This window comes from Lolium perenne, chromosome 1 (assembly GCF_019359855.2).
Source record: "Lolium perenne isolate Kyuss_39 chromosome 1, Kyuss_2.0, whole genome shotgun sequence".
Lineage (NCBI taxonomy): Eukaryota > Viridiplantae > Streptophyta > Magnoliopsida > Poales > Poaceae > Lolium > Lolium perenne.
This window is the reverse complement of record NC_067244.2, coordinates 97,369,610-97,388,830: the sequence shown is the minus strand read 5'-3', so window position 1 is coordinate 97,388,830 and position 19,221 is coordinate 97,369,610.

Below are 19,221 nucleotides of genomic sequence, written 5' to 3'. Positions count from 1 at the left end.
TCTTCTTCGTCGATTCACAATATCGAATCTACGTGATCCAATATGTCTTTGTTACTAGGACTAAAGTACCGAGTCCGAGGTGACGGCGGTGAGGCGGCTAACGTCCGAGCAAGGGATCTGCTGTCCATCTGCCTCGCCGACGACGAGCCCCTCGCCCTCTCCAGGACGAGCCCCTCCGCATCTCCCGGTCTGCACCCCTCTCATCTCTCCCCTCTCGATCTGTTCTTCTTCATCAGTTCACAAAATCGAATTGAACTGCTGTGCATTGCTTGAAATTGGAACTGCTGTGCAGTTAGGTGTGTGCTAATTGCATCATTTTGTTCTTCCGCAGATGGATGACGCTGGATTACAACAAGAATTAGAAGGCTTTCCCCTGAACACACAAAGGGAGTGGCGAGTTTATGCGGTTTGTTCGCTTGAATGCTGCCAATGTTGATCAGTCTTTGTGCCCATGTCGTAGCTGTCTCAACCGGTGCACAAAACCTCTAGATGTAGTAGAGTCTCATTTGCTTCTTTTTGGGATGGCAAGCACTTATGACCGATGGGTCTTCCATGGAGAACCATTACATCCTGTACCTGAAGGCTGGACATGGAGGACAAGGAGGTGCACACAAGCCGGACATGGACATGGAGGTGAACCCGAGGTCGGACATGGAGGTGAACCTGAGGCTGGACATGGAGGTGATGCAGGGGCACACCATGTTGGTGGAGGTGATGCAGAGGCACACTATTATGGTTTGCAAGAGGAAGATGGTTACGAAGATGATAGAATTCCTGATCTGCTTGCTGATTTGTACAAGTCAGAACCGCAAGGTGCTGGAAAGGACACTATATTTGCTGAGTTGATAGAGGAAGCCAAGTGCGCAGCCAGCGATGGGGGTACAATGTCAAGGTTTTCACTCACAGTCAAGTTACTTCAGGCCAAGTCGTACTACCGGATTAGCAACGTTGCATTCAACGCGATACTCCTGATTTTGGCCTTGCAATACCCTAATAGCTCAATACCAAAGTCATACGAGGAGGCACTTAGCATAGTCGGCAGGTTGGGACTTGGTTATGAGAGTATCCATGTGTGCCCGAATAACTGTGTATTGTTCCGGAAGGATTATGCCAAGGAGAATAATTGCCCCAAGTGCAAAGCCTCCAGATGGAAAGATGCTGATGGTAGGAGAAAGATCCCAGAGAAGGTGCTAAGGCACTTCCCATTGATTCCAAGGCTGCAAAGAATGTTTCTTTCAAAGGAGCAATCAAAGGAAGTACAGTGGCACAAACTGAAGCGGCAAGAGGTGGAGAATGATCTCAGTCATCCAACAGACGGGGATGCATGGAAGGATTTTGACAATATTCATAAAGACTTTGCCGCTGATGCCAGGAACATAAGGCTTGGACTTGCCACAGATGGTTTTAATCCATACGGGAATATGAGCAACTCCTACAGCATGTGGCCTGTATTCGTGGTGCCATACAACCTTCCGCCGTGGGCATGTATGGATCAGTCCAACTTCATGCTTGCATTGCTAATCCCTGGTCCATCCTCTCCGGGAAAAGATTTTGATGTCTTCATGGAGCCTTTGATGGAAGAGCTGCAGGAGCTCTGGAAAGGTGTAAAATCGTATGATGCCAATAGTCCAGACAAGTTTGATCTCCGTGCTGCAATCTTATGGTGTATTCATGATTATCCGGCACTGCACACATTGTCAGGGAGGGCCACAGCTGGTTACCAGGCATGTGTGCGTTGTGACAAAGAGAATTGCTCCAAGAAATTAAGGAACAAAATCTGCTTTATTGGGCACCGCCGTTGGCTACCTCGGCACCATCCTTGGAGAAATAGCAAAGAATTCGATGGTGCTTCTGAAAGCCGTCAGAAGCCAGCGGAATTCACTCCAGAAGAGCTGAAGCAACAGCTTGATAGGGTTAGAGATGTGATACCAGGCAAGCTTCAGAAGAAAAGGAAACGTGAGGACGGTCAGTGTTGGAGCCGTAGATCATGTTTGTGGGACTTGCCATACTGGGAAGATCTAAAGCTGAGGCATAATCTCGATGTAATGCACATCGAGAAAAACATCTGTGCCAATTTGCTTGGTACTTGCATGAACATACATGGCAAGACCAAAGACACTTGTGAATTCAAGGCTTGATTTGGAAGACATGGGCATAAGAGGTGACTTGCATTTGCAGCCTGTTTCAGCTGACTCTTTTGAGATGCCACGGGCGTGGTATACAATGAGTAAACAAGAAAAAATTGCTTTTTGTGAATTCATAAAAGCTGTGAGGTTTCCGGATGGGTACGCGTCTAACATATCCAAGTGTGTTGCTGTGATAAGTGCAAGCTTCAAGGGCTGAAGACCCATGACTGTCATATATTGCTTCAAAGGATCTTACCGGCTGGCCTTCGAGGAACAATCCATGAAGACATATATGAAGCGGTTGCTGAACTTGGAAATTTCTTCAGAGAGCTGTCTTTGCAAAACACCGAAGAGAGACGTTACGGACAGGACTTGAAAAGGAAATCGTAGTTATTCTTTGCAAACTTGAGAAGATCTTCCCCATCTTTCTTCGACGTGATGGTGCATTTGGCCATCCATTTACCAAAAGAGGCAAGGCTTAGAGGCCCAGGTGCATTACGGTTGGATGTACCCGGTCGAAAGAAGGTTGCTAACATTGAAGCGTTATGTCCGGAACAATGCCAGGCCGGAGGGATCGATTGCCGAAGCATATATTGTTGATGAGTGCACGACATTTTGCTCGAGATACTTCGACGATGTTGAAACAAGATTCAACCGTCCAAGCAGAAATCCGGAGCGGGATGATTCACATATTGGTGATGTGTCCTGTTTTCAAACACGGTGTGAAATTTATTGGAGCCTCTCAATATGTGTTTGCTGGTGAGGACTATGACAACATGGTGTGGTATGTGCTCCGAAGTTGCCCTGAGGTTGATCCATACATCGAGTACGTTTCTCTTCATCCCCTTATATAGATAGGTTATTGCAGCCTCTCCAAATAATAATTAGGATCTATTTTCTGTTGCCATTCCAGCCTGTGCAAACAAGAGTTGAACCAACAAGGTGGTCAGATCAATGTTGATAGATGGCTTGCCAAGAACTTTGCTAGATGGTTTCATACTCATGTGAGATCTTTAGCTGGTTTATTTCTGAAGATTGGAAAAGTTCATGATATAATTTTGCTGTGTGTGTTACTCACCCCCGGTTGATTTTATGCAGATTGGAAAAATGCGAAATGATGTCTGTCCTGATCTCTATGCTTTGGCGTGCAAACCAGATTTTAGAGTGAGACTATATTCGGCATGTGTTGTTGACAGTGTTCGGTACCATACTGTTGACCGCGAGAAGAACGAGAAGACACAAAATAGTGGAATCGTTTCGAGGGAGATCATGATGGCAACAGCATTGACTTCTTTGGTCAGCTCAAATCCATCATCAGTATTGCAATACAACTCCAGCGGTGGCGTCCATCGGTCGATTGTCCTCTTCCGGTGTGGTGGTTTGACCTTGGTGGTAGGAAACCGGGCTCGACGATGATGGACACTTCAAGAGTGTTAACACAGAAAAGTTTTGGTACAAGACTGATCCTTTCCTTCTGACATCACAAGCAACCAAGGTCTTCTATGTGCCAGACACCAAGTTGAAAGGAAAATGGCAAGTTGTGCAGAAATTTCACCATAGACATCTATGGAGTGTAAAAGAAAATGAACAGGGACCCGGTGTTGCTGTACTATCATATCAAGATGAAGATTCCAGTCAAGTTCCTGTGCAAGAAAAAGAAGGCACTGCACGGAGTAGGACGAGAAGTGACCAGGAACGTGTGCTACTTGAAAAAGTCATTGTGGACAAACTGAAGAAACATAGCAAAGAGGTTGTGCCCGAAGAAATCGAGGAGGTTGATCAGACAATGTACCAATATTGCAGCGATGAGGATGATGATGATGATGATGGAGGAAATAGGACTAGGAAGCGTCAAGTTTTCGAAGAAGATGAGTAGCAGTTTGTGTTGAATATGTCAGCTATTTGTTCCCAGAATTTGTCAGCTATTTGTTCCCAGAATTTGTGTTGAATATGTCAGCTATTTGTTCCCAGAATTTATGTTGAATATGTCAGCTATTTGTTCCCAGAATATGTCAGCTATTTGTTCCCAGAATTTGTGCCCAATTTTTATGTTCAATATTCCCAGAATTTATGTTGAATATGTCAGCTATTTGTTCCCAGAATTTGTGCCCAATTTTTTGGGGACTCCATGCCCAATTTTTAGGGGAATCCATGCCCAATTTTTTCAATACATGGCTGACGCCGGCGACCATATATGGGCGGCGCCGCCGTGCAAAAGTAGCTGCTACACATTTTCAACAGAACTCATTTTCAACAGAACACATTTTCAACTGAACAGAATTGCACACATACATAGACATGGTTCAAATTCAGGAACTAAACATTGTGGCACGAACAGACAAATGGTTGGAATTACAACACAATAACTCTAGCATATACTCTAGCTTCTTCTCCTCCGACCAACAGATCACCGAATTCACCCTAATTTCAGTTCCTACACATCACCCAGGTACAACAGATGACAAAAGCTACGGATAGCACCCAAACCATGAAGCCTCCCATTTTCTTTGGTTCGGGGTTGCTCTGTTTCCTTGCGACAAGCGAAACTTTTCTTCCTGGAGCCTCTCAATTTCTACCTGGAGCCTCTCAATTTCTTCATCTCGATCCCAAACAGCATCACGCAGATCACGAACTAACTCTTTGTGACGTGCATCCAGCGGATCATCAATCCACTTAAACACTTTACACCCTATTCCACCAGCAATCTGACAGATGAAGAACAAAAGAGGATAAGTAAGCCATAGTAGAAAAGAAACTTCGTAAGACGGCGGGCGAAATTCAGAATGGGGGCGGGGGCGTGCTCGAAGACTAACCGAGCGAATTTTGCAGCTCCGGTATCTTCTCCCAGGATTCGGATCACTCCAAGAAATCCATTGCGGCATCTTCTCGCCACGAGTCACATACGTCGGCGGGCTCATAATCGAATGGCCGCTGCCGATACGGGGATGGGCGTGCCCGGCCGCCGGCGGCGACGCGACGACGCTCGACCTAGAAGAACTGCCCGAGCAGGCTGGGAACTGCGCCGCCATGCAACAGATGCACCTGGTCGGAGGGATTTTGGTCGGAGGAGGAACCCTAGCTAGATGCACCTGGTCGGAGGGATTTTGGTCGAGGTGGAGGGATTTTTAAGACAACTGATTAGTCTATCATGTCTATATACATGGATAACCATACTTGTGTCAACAACACTATTGTAGCAAAGCGGTAGGGAGTGGTAGTGCGGCAGCGCAATTCGAGGGTTCGAGTCCCCGCAAGCGCAATTTTTGCCAGTTATTTCCATCGGGAGCCACTCCAACCCCGGATGGGCCGTCGGGCCAGCAATTCAACCCCCGGATGGGCCGTCGGGCCAGCAATTCAACCCCCGGATGGGCCGCCGTGGGGTAGGCCAGCAGCCAGCAGCCTAGTAGAGGACAGCCCAAAAGAGGAGGATATCACCAGCAGCCCATTAAAATGGTGGACGGCACAGAGAAAAAAAATAACAAGACGCCTTTGTCCCACAAGTATCAGTTGGTCCTACATGTCAGTTAGTTCAAGCCAGTTGCTTCCAGTGACACGTGTGAGGCGCGTGGGACCCGAAAAGGGACACATAGGCAAAATGGATGACATGGCAGCCAAACACATACCACTGTATTGAGCCAAATGCCAATGACGCTATTGATTTGTCGCAATCGGCATTGGAAAAACGTCGTAGGCCACTTAATTTTGCTAATGACGTTTTGACCTAAATTGCCAATGACGTTTTTGCCCAATAACGTCACGATTTTCTAGGGTTTTGCCCCCCCGGAGTGGCCAAGGACGGTCAAAGCTAGGAACGTCATAAACCTATGACATTTTGATTTCCAGTCATAAAAAAAACGTCATATTATGGCACATTTCTTGTAGTGAATTAAACATGAACGACATGAATCAACTGTTTCGAAGCCTACTCAACCGGTGAGCGCAAGCATTTGGTATTGGCACCAGGATGTTATGGCATAAAGAACGTTAATGGGGGTTTGGAAGGCCAATGAAAGAAAGTCTCACAAAGCTATAAGTGATCATTAGACAAGAGGAAGTCTTATAATCGAAGCTATGCGAGGAGTAGTGATTGCCATGCAACGGATGCACATAGAGCTATATGTGTATGAAAGCTCTCCAATGGAACTAGTGGGGGTGCATCCAACTTGGTTGCTCACGAAGACCTAGAGCACTTTTGAGGAAGCTCATCATTGGAATATACAACCCAAGTTCTATAGTGTAAATTCCCCACATAGTTATACTAGTAAAACATGAAAACTCTCTCATATGGAGTATAGGTGCTAAACATGAGCACAAATGATGAATATGAATACTGCAGGTGCTAAAACATGAGCACAAGTGTGGATGAAAGATAGTAATGCTGCCCCCTTTTTTCTTTCTTTTCTCTCTCTTTTTTTTCTTTTTCTTTTTCTTTTTCTTTTCTTTTTTTTTCTTTCTTTTCTTTTCTTTTTCTCTTTTTGATGGCCTCCATGGCTCTTTTCACTTTTAGGGGCAACATCCTAATATGACAACACACTTTTTGGTACAAATAACTCATAATGAATAAAACATGATGTATAAAACTGTATGCCTCTGCTAGTGTAGCAGGATGTGCAATGATCTAGCGTAACATTGGTAAACCTCACATCAGCTGTATAGAATCATGCAAAGCAATATATAAATAATGAATGACAACAAGTCATGTAATGTAAAATGGAAGTTGCATGACAATATATCTCGGAACAGCTATGGAAATGCTGTGGTAGGTAGGTATGGTGGCTGTTTTGAGGAAGATGTATGGCTTATGTGTAGGAGAACAAGAGAAAGTCCTCCCACGGGTTTGGATGTACTGGCGAAGTATGCACAATTCTCAATGTGAGCAAAAGGCAATGCACAGTACCGAAGAGGCTAGCAAATTTGGATGGTGGAAGTGCCAAAAACCGTAGCTTAACATTAGTCAAAAAGAACTCACAAGCTTGTTGCAAACATCTAGCAGGTTCAACATTAAGAGCATGATTAAAATTTACTCCAAGGAGGGTGGCACAAGTACCCCGCTAGCTCCCTCGACCTTCAGCACAACTTAGTTATTACGATGAACTCTCAGACATGGAAAGCTATCAAGTCCAACTACACCTTCAACTATTTAAATAGAGTTTGTAGTACGGCCCAAGCTTAAAGACAACAATCCACTACTAAATTTAACTTATTTATCCAGCATGCTTTACCATCTAAATACCTCAAAACGTTTGCAAAGAATCAAGTTATCAAAGCTCAATGATCTACAAGTATTTCATTATACACTACCACATGCAACATTTTCTATTTCCAACCATATAACAATTAACGAAGCAATTTCAACCTTTGCCATGAACATTAAGAATAAAGCTAAGAACATATGTGTTCATATGCAATAGTGGAGCGTGTCTCTCTCCCACACAATGAATGCTAGGATCCAATTTTATTCAAACAAAATAAAAACAAGAACATAAAGACGCTCCAAGTAAAGCACATAAGATGTGATGGAATAAAAATATAGTTTCACTAGAGGTGAACTGATAATTTGTCGATGAAGAAGGGGATGCCTTGGGCATCCCCAAGCTTAGATGCTTGAGTCTTCTTGAAATATGCAGGGATGAACCACGGGGGCATCCCCAAGCTTAGAGTTTTCACTCTCCTTGATCATATTGTATCATCCTCCTCCCTTGATCTTTGAAAACTTCCTCCACACCAAACTCAAAACAAACTCATTAGAGGTTTAGTGCATAATCAAAAATTCACATGTTCAGAGGTGACATAATCATTCTTAACACTTCTGGACATTGCACAAAGCTACTGAAAGATAATGGAATAAAGAAATCCATCAAACATAGCAAAACAGGCAATGCTAAATAAAAGGAAGAATCTATCAAAATAGAACAGACTGTAAAGATGAATTTTTCTGGGGCACTTAACTTGCTCAGATGAAAATGCTAAAATTGAAAGAAAGTTGCGTACATATCTGAGGATCACTCACGTAAATTGGCAGATTTTTCTGAGTTACCTACATAGAATACTACTCAAATTCGTGACAGCAAGAAATTTGTTTCTGCGCAGTAATCCAAATCTAGTATGATCTTTACTATCAAAGACTTTACTTGGCACAACAATGCAATAAAATAAACATAAGGAGAGGTTGCTACAGTAGTAAAAACTTCCAAGACTCAAATATAAAACAAAAGTGCAGAAGTAAAATCATGGGTTGTCTCCCATAAGCGCTTTTCTTTAACGCCTTTCAGCTAGGCGCGGAAAGTGTGAATCAAGTAACATCAAGAGACGAAGCATCAACATCATAATTTTCACAACTTGTCACAATAGGTATCTTAGATGTTCCATTATCTATAGTGGTATTAGGGGCTTTATCAATTTTAGGCCTATAATAGTTTTTCGGTTTAGGCACCTTAGAGACATACATGAACTTTTGCTCCTTATCCACATAAACTTTCTCCTTAAACTTAAGAGAAGAAAAAGTTGAACGCAAGGTTCCCATAGCTTCTTCAAGTTCACTAATCCTATGGGTTTGATTATCATGAGTCAAGTTTCTAAGACGGCAATTCTCTCATTAATTCCACCTTGAGATTTATCAAGTTTATCAGTGCTATTAAGTAATATTCCCAATTTAGTATTAATACTTGGAAGATTTTGCTCTATGGTCTCCAACTTTTTCATGACATCTTCAAGAGAGATTTCAATTTTAGCTTCATTAACAGGTGGTATTCCAAATAGACTCTCAATAATGCAACTAGCTTCTAAAGCAGGAGTGCCTAGGAAATTACCTCCCGCGAGAATATCAAGAACATACCTATTCCAGCTAGAGATACCAACATAAAAATTCCTAAGTAGGATAATAGTGGAATGTTTCTTAGTGCACCTATTATGAGCATCACTAATCCTATACCAAGCATCTTTTAAACATTCTCCCCCTTGTTGCTTAAACGAACGAACTTCAACCTCAGGATTACTCATTTTAGCTATAGTAAATAAAGCAAACTAGATAAAATAAATGCAAGTAACTAATTTTTTTTGTATTTTTGATATAGAGAACGCAAACAAGACAGTAAATAAAGTAAAACAAGAAACTAAATTTTTTTGTATTTTGATATAAGAAAGCAAACAAAGCAGTAAATAAAGTAAAGTAAAGCAAGACAAAAACAAAGTAAAGAGATTGGAAGTGGAGACTCCCCTTGCAGCGTGTCTTGATCTCTGTCAACACCCGGATTTTTAAGTCCGAATGCCTATTATGTCATACATCGCAATCCCAGGAATATTGTTGTTGCGAGGCATAATAGTTAAGTATCACAGTCATCATTCATTACAAACCATAAGTCTTACAAATTTGGAATCACATGATCCATATTACACAAATAGTTGATCTATTGATCAACGAACAAACACAAGTTCATAGTTCAACATAACGGAAGCGTAAGATACAAGGACTCTCTAGTCCACAGGCCAACGCTTGACGTCGGAAGGCGCTTAGTTGTCGTAGGCGTCCTGCTGGTCATCTCCTTGTTCCTCTTCATACTCTGGCCATTTGAATAGCCAGGGACAAAGCTGTGAGTACTTTAAGTACTCGCAAACTAATACTAATGTAAGTGCTAGACATTTCTAGTAGGGTGTGCTAAGCTCTAGTTTATTTGCATAAAGCTAGTTTTAGTTCACAAAGTTTGAGAAAAGCTTATTCAAGTGCTAACTAACTCAAGTGGGAACATTAGTGTCATTCCCACCATTCAAGTGGTGATTTCAATTCAATTCACCACAAGTCATTTTACCATCATCTTTCAACATTATTTTCAAAGATATGACATCGGAAACTGTATGGCCTTTCCAACCGTCCGTAACCGTGGACGCGGCTATTCGAATAGGTTTACACTCTGCAGAGGTTGCACACTTGTGCCACAACATTTGATTTCATCCGTCGGAATTACCCCGAATCATCGTAACACAGTACGCGGATCATCAACCATAACCTTTCACTTACAAATCCTAGTATGAGCACCTCTCCCCATGAGCTTGGCCTCCTAGTGAAGACCAACTGTCAACCTGGGAACTGCACGGGGCTTGGCCATACAATTCACCTCAATTTCACATCGTTTCTCAACAACGGAGGCAGCCTCAAGCATAACCCCTATGACGTGTGTTCAGAGGGAACCCATACTAAGACGCATAAACTTCCAGTTAAGCCCTACCCATAATCAGGTATTGTGGGGGTACTTAATAATTGGAAAGGTATCGCATTCAAACCAACATCATTGTTTATCAAAAATCACCATCTTCTCTTGGTCATATTCACCTTCAAAATTCATTCAATGGAATGCATCATCATTCCAAGGTTTCAATTTCATTTCAAAATTCACATTGTTCCCATCTAGAGTAATCAAGTTTTATTTCATTAGCACTAGCTCTAAATCATGAGGGGTGCTATCTTGCTTGCTTGATGGAGACTAACTTCACTACTCTAGTAACCAACTTGTACTTTGACCAAAGTTAACTATAAAAGTAACTTATTGAGAAAACAAGTAGAAACTTGTAATGTAAAAACTTGGGATAGGTTTATGTAAGAAAAGGTAAGAATCATGGTGCCTTGCCCCAAGGGGCTTTGCACTTTGCAAGAATATTAGCTTGCCTTGGTAGTTCTCAAACTGTTCCTCCTCCTCCTCTTGGTAGCAACCTTCTTCTTCGGCGTACTCTCCGGTGCTACCGTCTAAATTTGAATACGAGTATAATTACTCACTAATTCAATGGCTATTCCATACATCACATATAAACACACAAACTATTCTATGCACACAAATAATCTACTTAGGGTGCATGGGTGGTGTGGTTGAAATAGAATTCACTTCTTTGTATTTAATATGTAAATGATAGTTTCCATAGGGTTCTTGAGAAATAATTTCCTCTCATTGAAATCTTCTTAAGATTTAATTTCTCAAACAATCATATATGAACTCATATTGACCTAAGTCAAATGTTCATCATCATCATTTGGGAAAATGATTTAAATGAGGTAGATCACCTCATATCATTTAGTATCACTACATATGATTTAAATCTCAAGTAATTCATATAAGAGAGTTTGGGACCAGGGGTCCAAACATCCCATGAATTCATGTGAGACAAGTTTAAATGAAGTATAAGACTCCACATAATTTACTTTAATAGTTTTGGACAATATCAACTAGTTAAACTAGTCAAATGATCCATTAATTAAACTAGGGCATGATCATGCAAAGTGACCACACCATTTTATTGCATAAACAATTAGTGTAAGTCAAATGTGAGCTATTAGAGTTGGAATTAACTTAATATCTATTTTGGTTGATTTTTAATAATTATTTGAATAGGGAAAAGTCCCTGCCTTGTTATTTTTATCACATTAATTCTACAAGGAATCTGGTCATGGGACCAGTGGCATGTTGCAGATAATTTATCTAGCTTTCCAACAATATAAAGTTCATAAAATTTGGTTTAGCCAATTTAAATCTATTGAATTTCCAAGTGGCAGTAGTATTGAAACTATTTGAATTTGTTTAAATCACATTTGAACTAAAAGGGCCGGCGGGAAACACTACTGGGCCAAATTCAAACTGAACGGCCCAAGCCAGCCCAACCACGGTCCAGTGACGCGCGGCGCGCTGACAAAGGGTCCCGCATGTCAGCGGCTCAGTTAACCCGAAACGGTATGGGCGAGTGTGGTTCGTTGGATTAGATCAAGATCCAACGGACGTGGTTCATCGTCCCGCCGGCGAGAGGGGAGTTCACCGGCGGCTCAGGTAGGGGGTCGGAGGGCTAACCAGGGCTCCAGCGAGGGATGGCAATATGCTCGGTGAAGTTGTGGACGACGGCGGAGCGACTGGTAGCAGTGGCGTCGCCTGAGGTGGCCTGGTTCGCCGGCGATTGCTGCAGAGCTTCCGCGGCGGCGAGCTCCCGATTGGCCTTGCTCCGGTGTGAATCGAGGGAGTGGTGAGGTGGTTGAGAGGCAGTGAGAGATGGGGAGTGCGGTGGTGTGCTTGGATCATCAAGGGGAGTGCTCCTTTTATAGCATTGCTTGAGGGTTGCGGGGCAGGGTGGCAGTCGACCATGGCGCGGCGATTCCAGTGGCTGGTCGAGCTAGGCGAGGTCATGGCGATGCTCTACGGGTCCAGGCGATGCTGCGGCAGCGACAGCTTGGTCGGGGAGCGTCAGAATAGCTCGCGTTGCTTCCATGTCTGGCGGCGGCGTTCGCGGGATCTTCTTCCCCGTCCACGGCGGCGGCGGTCCAGGGTCTGGTCGAGGTGTTGTCTGGCGGCTTCCAGGTGGCGAGTGGATGCTCAAGGCGTCGAGAGCGGGTCCAGGGCGTGAGTGAGGTGGTGGCGCGGCGCGTGTACTGGGCGTGTCCAGGGCGTGCATGCGTGCGACACGAGCGGCGTCCAGGGCGTGTGCTGGACGCGTGTTGTCCGGCCGGTGTCGTGATCGAGCTCGACCATGGCGGTGCTAGGGTGGAGTAGGGGACGCGGTGGCGTGCTGTGGCGCATGGCTGTGGCGGGGATGCAAGGGGAGAGAGGGGAGGTCGTCGGGCTTGGCGACATGGCCGGCATGGCCATGCCCTAGCTGCCCTCCTCCTCTCCTTAGCATTACTATGCATCATTTAGGGTTAGAGGGGACCAGGGGACACAATGGTGTAGGTTAGGATAGTTTAGGTGGAGTAGAATCACTATTTGCAATAGTTGCAAATAGTGCCCGAATTTGTAATTTGCAAAAATATCCAAATTTGAAATAATTCAAATGATGAATCTTTTTGAAATGTGAGTGTTGATATAAGTTGTATTTGACCAGAGAGGATTTGAGGTGGTGGTGGAAATTTAGAATTTCAAGAATTGGCAAAAATGGCTAAGTGGAGAATGTTCCATATGTTAAAAAGTTGTGACTTTGGATGAGCATTGCTCATGATCCAAGATGATTTTGGCATGGTGATCTTGACCAAAGTTGTTCACCTTGATGTTGACTTTGAAATGGTGCAAAGAGTTAGCAAGATTTGGTTTGGGAAAATTGAATGGCAAAGGCTCAAAGTGGTGATCAGACTATAATTGTCACTTTTGACCATTATCATATGTGAGCTAGATTTGGGTTTGAATTGCATTTGAATTGTGATTCTTTGATTCCAAACGTTGTAATAAGTGTTTAATAACATTATTCAACTAATGGTGAAGAGCAAATTGGTCTAGGGTCAAAATTTATAAAAATGCCATATGGCATATGTGAGGGTTTTTAGGGTTTTTCATTTAGTGGAATTTCTCCCTCTTTGATTTATTTGGTTGGTGATCTTAATATGATCACATTAGGGTTTTAGAGCATATCAAATACAAGTAATAGCAATCATCATGGCATATCAATCAAATGCACAAGTCCTATGCATGGTACTATATGCAAATTAAAAAGTTTTTGTTGGTTTGAAATTTTGCTTTCTGGAATTCTCTAACTTTCTTTTTATTGAAAATTGGGGTGTTACAAACCCTTCCCCCTTACAAAAGATCTCGTCCCGAGATCGAAAAGAAAGTTAGGTACTAAAGAGATCTGGGTACTCCTTCTTCATGAAGTCTTCGCGTTCCCATGTGGCTTCATCCTCGGTATGGTTGCTCCATTGGATCTTCAGAAACTTGATGCTTCGGGTGCGGGTGGTTCGGTAAGCTTCTTCCAGAATGCGAATCGGCACTTCGCGGTAAGTCAGGTCCTTGTTGATATCCACCGATCGGTGATCGATGTTCTTGAACACTTCGGTCTTCTCCGGGACTTCAAGGCACTTCCGGAGGAGTGAGATGTGAAACACGTCGTGCACAGCCGACATCTCTTCAGGCAACTCCAGTTGATAAGATACTTCTCCTCGGCGGCTGAGGACTTTGAAAGGTCCGACATAGCGGGGTGCAAGCTTTCCTTTCAGTTGGAACCTTTGCATTCCTTTCAAGGGGGATACCTTGAGATAGACGAAGTCTTCGATCTCGAAGGTCATCTCCCTACGTCTCTTGTCGGCGTAGCTCTTCTATCTCGATTGCACCGTCTTGAGGTACTCTCGGATCTTGTGGACTTTCTCTTCGGCTTCACGAAGAACATCTGGGCCAAAAACTTGGCTCTCTCCGACTTCCGACCAGTTCAGGGGGGTACAGCACTTCCTTCCGTACAAGGCTTCAAAGGGGGCCATCTGTAGGCTGGCTTGATAGCTATTGTTGTAAGAGAATTCTGCGTAAGGTAGGCAGTCTTCCCACTTGGATCCATATTCCAGTACGCATGCTCTAAGCACGTCTTCCAGTATCTGGTTTACTCTCTCAGTCTGTCCGTCGGTCTGAGGGTGATAGGCGGTGCTGAAATTCAGACGGGTGCCTAGTCCTTCATGCACTTTCTGCCAGAATCTCGAGGTGAACTGTGATCCTCTATCTGACACTATCGATTTTGGGGTTCCGTGCAGGGCGACTATTCTGGAGATGTAAAGTTCAGCTAACTTTGGGCCTTGATAGGTGGTTTTGACGGCGATGAAATGGGCGACTTTGGTTAATCTATCGACAACTACCCATATTGAATCATTGCCTTTGCTGGATTTGGGCAGTCCGGTGATAAAGTCCATTCCTACGGAGTCCCATTTCCATTCTGGAATCTGGAGGGGTTGTAACAGTCCGGCGGGTCGTTGACGTTCTGCCTTGACTCTCTGACAGATGTCACACTTGGCGATATAGCTACCGATCTCTCTCTTCATTCCGTACCACCAAAATTGTTCTTTTAGGTCTTGGTACATCTTGGTACCTCCGGGGTGGATTGAATAAAGGGTGTCATGGGCTTCTTGCAGGATGACTTGTTTCAGGTCAGAGTCCGATGGTACGCAGAGACGTTCTTTGTACCAAAGAACTCCGGCTTCGTCTACGGTGAATCCGGGGGCTTTTCCTGCAGCTATCTGTTTCTTGATTCCGTCGATGCTAGCGTTGTCTTTCTGGGCTTCCTTGATTTGACCAACCAAGGTGGGTTGCAGTTCTATGCTGGCTAGGAATCCTTCGCTAACAAGTTCAAGTCTGAACTGTTCAAACTCTTGATGCAACCTGGGCTGTTCAGTTGCGAGCATGGAGTTTAACTGACACGGCAGTCTACTCAAAGCATCCGCTACCACGTTGGCCTTGCCGGGGTGGTAGTGAATCTCCATGTCGTAATCCTTGATCAATTCGATCCATCGGCGTTGTCTCATGTTTAGCTCCTTCTGGGTGAATATATATTTGAGGCTTTTGTGGTCGGAGTAGATCTCGCATCGATTACCCATGAGGTAATGACGCCAAACTTTCAAGGCTAAGACCACGGCTGCAAGCTCGAGGTCATGGGTTGGGTAGTTCTGTTCATGTTGCTTGAGTTGTCTTGAAAGGTAGGATACAACCTTGCCTTCTTGCATAAGCACGCATCCAAGTCCAGTCTTGGAGGCGTCGCAATATACGTCAAAGGGCTTTGCGATATCTGGCATGATCAGGATTGGGGCTGTTGTCAGTCTACTCTTGAGCTGTTGAAAGCTCTCTTCGCATTTGTCGGTCCACTCAAACTTCCTGTCCTTTTTCAGCAGTTGGGTCATTGGTCGAGCGATGCTCGAAAAACCTTCTACAAATCTGCGGTAATATCCGGCTAATCCAAGAAAAGCGCGGACCTCGGTTTGTGTGGTTGGGGCTTGCCATTCCATAACAGTTTTGATCTTGGCGGGATCTATGGCAATTCCTCCTGCAGACAAGATGTGTCCCAGGAATCCAACTTCTTCCAACCAAAACTCACATTTGCTAAACTTGGCATATAACTTGTGTTGTCTAAGGGTTTCTAGGACAATCTCCAAATGTTGTTCATGTTCCTCTTCGGACTTGGAGTAGACGAGGATGTCGTCGATGAATACAATGACAAACTTGTCCAAAAAGTTCATGAAGATCTTATTCATGAGATTCATGAAAGAAGCGGGGGCATTGGTCAGTCCAAACGACATGACGTTGTACTCATACAACCCATATCTGGTGGTAAAGGCAGTTTTTGGAATGTCGGTGGCTCGGATCTTCAGCTGATGATATCCAGTTCTAAGATCTATCTTGGAGAAAACTCTGGATCCGGTGAGTTGATCGAACAAGTCTTCTATCTTGGGTAGGGGGTATTTGTTTTTGATGGTAACATCGTTAAGCTTACGATAGTCCGTGCATAAACGATTTGCACCATCCTTCTTGTCCACAAACAAGACGGGTGATCTCCAGGGGGATGCACTCGGTCTAATCAGACCTTTGGCCAACATATCATCTATCTGCTTCTTCAGCTCCACAAGCTCGGTTGCGTTCATGCTGTAGGCTCTCTGGGCGATGGGTCCAGTTCCGGGGATTAACTCGATGATAAACTCGATATCCCTATCCGGGGGCATACCGGGTAGATCATCCGGAAACACATCAGGGTAGCGACAAACGACCCTGATTTGATCCAGAGTTGGCTTGGATACACTTTGGTTGCAGGTAAATTTTCGGGTTAGTTTTTCAGAGACGTGCTCTACTACGATACCGGTGCTGCTAGTCATGGTTATGGCTTTCTTGGCACAGTCTATCAATCCATTGTGTTTTGACATCCAGTCCATCCCTAGGACAACTTCCAAACCTTTGGTTCCAAGTATGATTAGATTTGCAAAGAAATCTACATCATGGACTTTGATTGGTACATTTTTGCAAAATTTTCTGGCTTTGGTGGTTGATCCGGGGATTTGAACTATCATAACATGCTTCAAACTGAGGGGTTTAATTTTACTTGTTGATGCAAAGTCTTCGGTGACAAAAGAATGAGATGCTCCGGAATCAAACAATACTCTGGCGGGGATGTGGTTGACAGAAAACATACCTAGTACAACATCTGGTGCTTCCTGGGCTTCTTCGGCGTTCATGTGGTAGAGGCGGCCGTTGCGGTTATTGGGGTTGTTGGGGGCGAACTTCTTACTGGTGGAGACACGGCGTTGCTGCTGAGCAGGTGCAGCGGTGTTGCCGGCGAGCTTGGCAAGACGCTTGGGACACTCGTTGGAGTAGTGCCCCACTACACCACACTCATAACAAGTGATAGTGGTCTTGTCCTGCTTGTTCGCAACGGGCACGGCATTGCTTCCGGTTCTGGGAGCGGTGTTGGTGTTGTTGTTGTTGTTGTTAGGGGCTCGGGGCGGAGCGCGGTTGTAGTAGTTGTTGTTGTTGTAGTTGTTGTTGTTGTTGTAGCCTCCTGGCTTGGAGTTTCCTCCACTCCGGTTCTGATAACCGGGGCGAGAGTTCTGCATCTGGGGTTTGTTGTTTCTCGGAGTGAAACCTCCGCTGGAGCTAGGGCGATACTTTTGGGGGTGGCTTGATCCACTTTGATTTGCCATGCAGCGCTTGCGGCTCTCATTGGCTTGGTTTAACTTGCCCTCCATTTGGATGGCGGAGTCGATAAGGGCTTCAAGGTCGGCGAAGGGGATGTTGACGAGGACAGTCTGCATCTCATCATGCAGTCCGTTCAGGAATCTCTCCTTCCTCTTCTCAACGGTGTCAGTCTCATCAGGGGCATACCTCGACAATGTGAGAAACTTGTCGCGGTATTCAACCACCATCATGCGACCTTGTTTCAGTTCACGGAACTCATCCCTCGTCTTCTTGATAAGACCCGGGGGTACATGGTACTTGCTGAACTTGAGTTTGAAATCCTCCCAAGTCATGAATTGACCTCTGTTCATGGCACGGGTGCTTGTCCACCAAGCGCGGGCTGGTCCAGCGAGATAGTGGGTGGCAAACAAGACTTTCTCGTTGGCTTCCACTCTGGCTACCTCCAGATTGTTCTCCATAGTCTGGAGCCAATCGTCGGCGTCGAGGGGTTCTTCGGTCTTGCTAAACACCGGGGGATTGGTGTTTTGGAAGTTCTTGAGCTTGGATCCGGGGTGGTCATGATTTCCATGGCCTTGGTTGGCGATGTTCTGCAAGGCGATGAGGTTGGCTTGGCGTTCGGCTCTTTCGGTTTCCCGGTCGGCAAGCATGGTTTGCAGCAGTTGCAGCATCGCGTCGTTGGTGCGATTTGGAGGGGCCATCTGAAGATATAGAAGATTATGAGATAAGAGGGAACATTCTATGGTTCATTTTGGTTAAGTTTGAAAAACATTTGAAAACTTGTAAACTTTTCATGACAAACATAACATTCATTCATTCCTTCAACACATGATACAAACTAACACACACATACTCCAATGGTTTTAAGAACCATTCTCATGCTACGATACAAGGGACGGGATACAACTCACACCTACATAAGTGAGACTAGTGCAACTACTCCTCATCCTCGACATCGATCGGGACGTAGTCGTCGGGTCCTGCCTCCAGGAACTCGTAGTCCTCCTCCTCGGTGTTCTCGTCCTCCTCAAAGTCGTTGTCGTCGCTCAGGAAGGCGTCTCCTCCCTGAATGTCGATGCCTCCGTCGTCATCCTCCAGCTGACGAATCTGATCCTCCTGGGCCTTGACAGTGGCCTCTAGTGACGCGATCCGGGCGCGAAGGCGACGAATCGTAGCGTCCTTCTTGGCACGCTGCTGGCGAAGGCTCTTGCGGTCGTTGTTGAGTAGCTTGATCGCCTCACCCTGCTCGGTGATGTGAGCATGGGTCTGGTTCGCGTAAGCGCGAGTGGCGTCGAGGTCCCTCTGAGTCTGGTAGAGCATGAAGTCCAGGTGCTCAGCATGGTGCCTCAACTCCGGGTGCGGCTGCAGCTCCATGGGCACTCCCGCAACATCACGCCTCACAAGGTGGGCGTAGCGAGAGGCGAGGATGCGCACCACATTCCGTCCACAGAGGCGCGCAAGTGCCTCCTGAAGGCCACGTGCGAGTCCGTCGAGCCAGTTGCTCTCGCGGAAGGAGAAGAGGATCCTCTCCGAGGTGGGAGGCTCCATCTTGCCCCTCAAGTCGGCAGTGATCACCCACTGCAACTCTCCTCCGGGCGTGTCGTCCAACTGAACCCCGTGGAACTCGGGGTGTGGGCGCCCAAGGAAGTCAGAGACGGTGTTGAGGTCGTGCTCGAAGATCAAGCTCCCTCCGTTCCCAAGCTGAT